This window comes from Heterocephalus glaber, unplaced genomic scaffold (genome assembly GCF_053883595.1).
Source record: "Heterocephalus glaber isolate CG9 unplaced genomic scaffold, H.glaber_assembly_v1.0 deba00001845, whole genome shotgun sequence".
In the NCBI taxonomy this organism is placed as follows: Eukaryota; Metazoa; Chordata; class Mammalia; order Rodentia; family Bathyergidae; genus Heterocephalus; species Heterocephalus glaber.
In genome coordinates this window covers 1,517,983-1,522,213 of record NW_028258494.1, presented here as the reverse complement: position 1 = coordinate 1,522,213, position 4,231 = coordinate 1,517,983, and the positions used below count along the sequence as shown (strand labels likewise).

The 4,231-nt window shown below is 34.7% G+C and overlaps 1 pseudogene; it reads left to right on the top strand.

Annotated features, from left to right (window-relative positions):
* Positions 1-300: 300 nt before the first annotated feature.
* LOC147820588 (olfactory receptor 7D4-like) lies at positions 301-1,480 on the top strand (annotated as a pseudogene).
* Positions 1,481-4,231: the final 2,751 nt, after the last annotated feature.

Here is a 4,231-nt window from a genome sequence, read left to right as displayed (position 1 = left end):
TGGAAAGAAAACTAGGGCACTGAGATTTAACTTTCACATCACTATGAATTGTCAAATCATAGAATAAAGGCTAACTGTAAAAACATCATTGTTAAATCACTACGGTAGACATACTACCGTGAAGAACTAACGAAATTATCCACGAAAGTACATCCAACCACTTCCATTACTTTGGAAAGCTGATATGACAAAAAAGTTTAGATTATGTTCATAAATTAAAATTTGAAAATGAAAACAAATGAGTCAATTATAAAAATGAAATAAATAAATTTCTAATTCACTGAGGAAGTGGGATGGATTATACACATTTAAAAGGGAAATAAGCTATCATGAGGCTGAATGAATTACTGCTATTGATCTAACACAATAGTGAGTGAAAGTCATGCATAAAAATATGATATTATAAAGTTGTTACCAAGTGAGGTCCCAGGTGCCTGTTCATTGAACATTGCTTTCTTCCTTCTCCAGAAGACAAAGAAATAACATGAAAGTTGAAAACCACACAGGAGTAGCACAATTCTTCCTCCTGGGCTTTTCAGATGATCCAGAACTTCAGCCCCTTCTCTTTGAACTGTTCCTGTCCATGTACCTGGTCACAGTGCTTGGGAACCTGCTCATCATCCTGGCCATCAGCCTTGACTCCCACCTCCACACTGCCATGTACTTCTTCCTCTCCAACCTGTCCTTTGTTGACATCTGTTTTACCTCCACCACAGTCTCAAAGATACTGATGAGCATCCAGGCACAAAACAAAGGTATTTCTTACGTAGAGTGCTTAACTCAGGTTTATTTTTTTGTTACTTTCCTAGGAGTGGATATTTTTCTTTTGACAGTGATGGCCTATGACAGCTTTGTGGCCATCTGCTACCCCCTGAGGTATACACTCATCATGAACCCTCAGCTCTGTGTACTCCTTGTTCTGATGTCCTGGATCATCATGTTATGTGTCTCCCTTATTCATATTCTCCTAATGATGCAACTCATCTTCTCTACAGGTACTGAAATCCCTCATTTCTTTTGTGAATTGGCTCAGGTTCTCAAGGTGGCCAGGTCTGATATCCTCATTAGTAATATCTTTCTATATGTGACAACACTCCTGATAGCTTTGTTCCCTGCCTCTGGGATCATCTACTCATGTTCTCAGGTTGTCTCCTCTTTACTGAGGATGTCCTCTACTGCAGGCAGGTATAAAGCATTTTCCACCTGTGGGTCTCACCTCTGTGTGGTCTTACTGTTCTATGGAACATCACTCGGAGTTTACCTGAGTTCTGCTGGGACCTATTCTTCCCATGAAAGCTCTGTTGCTTCTGTGATGTACACTGTGGTGACCCCCATGCTGAACCCCTTCATTTACAGCCTGAGGAACAAGGATGTGAAGGGAGCCCTGAGGAGACTCCTCAGCAGAGTAGTCTGTGGTTCTTTATGAACAACTGACCTCAAAACTAAGGGTATGTTACAAACCCTAAGACAAATGCTGTGAATTTCAATATAATGCCTCCTTTTCTCTCCTAAATGACATGCTTGATTTCTGGTGTTTTTAAACCACTTAAGTTTTGTTCTGCATATATATTTTTATGTTTGTTTCTCTTTGACAACTCACTCAGGGATTTCTTTGCATTTGCCTTTTTATGTATGGTGCCCAAAATTTCAAATTCAATAAAATTTCTCATATATTTGTGAGACTTCTAAAATAATAGAAACACATATATCATGGGCAGATATGATCTTCTTCAAAATAATTGGTTAATGTTAATGTTCTTCACCAAAATAGGGTTGTATTCTAGTTTTCCCAGATTAAAGGGAATAAAAATCATCGGAGTACTTACCATGTCAGATCTGTGCTTCTTATTTTACATGTATGACTTTATTTATTATTGTAAGTTAATCCTTGAGACATTTTCTCTCATTCACAGAATTTCTGAAGGTAAAGCATGAGATTGAGATGCAGTATAACTAGAAATTGACACTAAGTACATATTCCTACCTTTATTTGATTACAAGTGATATGGTGCCCAAAGTAATTCTGAGATTTGCTGTAATTTGGGGGAATCTTATTTTTTCTCAGCTCATGTATTTTTCCATTTCTTTCTTTTTTCTCTTGTTTCCTTTCTACTTTCCTTCCTTCCTTCTCTTCTGCTGCCCTGTTTTTCTTTCTCCCTCCCTCCTTTCCTTTCTCCCATCCTTTTGTCCTTCATTCTTTATTCCTTCTTTTCCCTTTTTATTCTTTCTTCCCTGCATTCTGTCATCATGTGCTTCCTCATTTCTTCCTTTTATCTGTTCCTCTTACTTTTGGCTGATTTTATTTGTAACATTAACTTGCTCCATTTATTTTTAAGGATTAATAATATTCTACTGTCTGTACTACTCAGAGTGCTTATCCTCTGACCCATTGATGAATATTTTGGTGGTTTCTGGCCTTGGCTCTTGTGAATAATCTTATATGATTACACAGGCACATTTATGTGTTTCAACACAGTCATATGCTACAGAATGGGGTTTGACTAAGGACTGTTTCACCTCTGGGGTCACATAACATCATGTGCTTAGTGAAATCCTTTTCACCTTTATCTGTTTAAGAATACTGCATGTAACTGGCAATAATGACGAAGATTCACCAGCACAGCTCTTCTTAGAACCCAACCTAGGTATTAAGCAGCAAATGCTAATTCTTGTTTCCAATTATTAAAGAATTATATCTAGGAGTGGAACAAATTACTAGCTTACAAAGTCACTTTGTGCTTAATATCTTCAAGAACAGATTAAGAACATTTAACAGATTAAAGAACATTTAGCACTCTAGTGTAAAATGATTCTAATATATCCATATACTCATCAATACTTGTGATTTCCAATTGTATATTGGAAAGTGACGCCTATATTGGAATTGAAGTTTTAACTTATTGTGATTTTGATTCTCATTTTCCAATGACTAGTTATGCATCTTTTCCAATACTTCTTGGTAGATGCTATATGTTATGTAACAATGTCTTTTCAAGATTTTGCTTCTTTTGAAATAGTGAATTGTATAGTTTTACTTCTGACCTGTATGATTTCTTTGTACATTATAATTATATGAACATGATCAGGTATTTGTTTTACAAATACATACACTTATTTCAATTATATAACTTATTATTCTCTTTATGCCATATTAGTATTCCATTGGTTTTATTTCCCACATTTAATGAAATATTCATCTGGTGACAAATATGTAGCCTAATTGCATATCTTGGCTGTTGTGAATAATGTTACCATGATTATTAGACTGTGCTTGTGTCTTTATATACTGAAGTCAGATGGTTTGGATACATGTACAGTAAAGGCATTGTAGAATCATATGGTACTGCTAGTTTTAATTTTCTGAAGAAATCCCAAAAATTGCATGAGGGCTACACTTTTATTAGCATTCAAGCTTCCCCAGAAAACCAGAATCACTAAGATATTTGTGTGTAAATATAGATTGAGAGATGATAGATAAATGGGTGGAAATAGCTAGCGACAGTGATGTGCAAACCTTTACACCCATTGTGTTAGATTTTGAGTGTATAGATAAATGATGATTACCTGCTCTTGATCTATCCAATGATTGATGTAAAAACATAAATCCGATGCTTTTTCAGCCTTCCAGGGTAAAGCACTTTTAGAGTTCAAATTACTATCTTAAAGTTAATAAGCATCAGAATAGATGATGTTGATAATTCTATTTACTGACTCAATACCTGAAGTGTGCATTATCTATTGTATCCTAGAATTTTTAAGCTACTTGCCATTAAAGTAAGGCATTAAAAGCTAGGAGAGTTAAAAATGTCCCCCAGTCAAATTATCTATTATTTTTCAATTGATTTTGGAATCAATTTTCCTTACAAAGCAAATATCCTAAACAATGCATTTCTCATTAATATGTTGATCATGAAAGTTTCCCCTTATTTGTCTGAAACTCTGAAAAAATACCTTTCTGATCACTATATTCAGTTATACCTTCAGAACCATACTTTCAATTAAGCAATGGTTTTCAGAGTATTATAGATGTAAAAGTTAAATAAAATCACACTTTGTGTAATGTTCAAAGTCATCCAGTTTATAAGAGCTTACATGTTTATTCCAGAATACACATGTAAAATCATGTCCTTTAATATAAGAATAGAAATTTCCATTAATAATGAATATATTCAACCTACTCAAGGTACATAATAATTTCACACCTTTGGAAGAAATGTTCTGTTGCATTTCA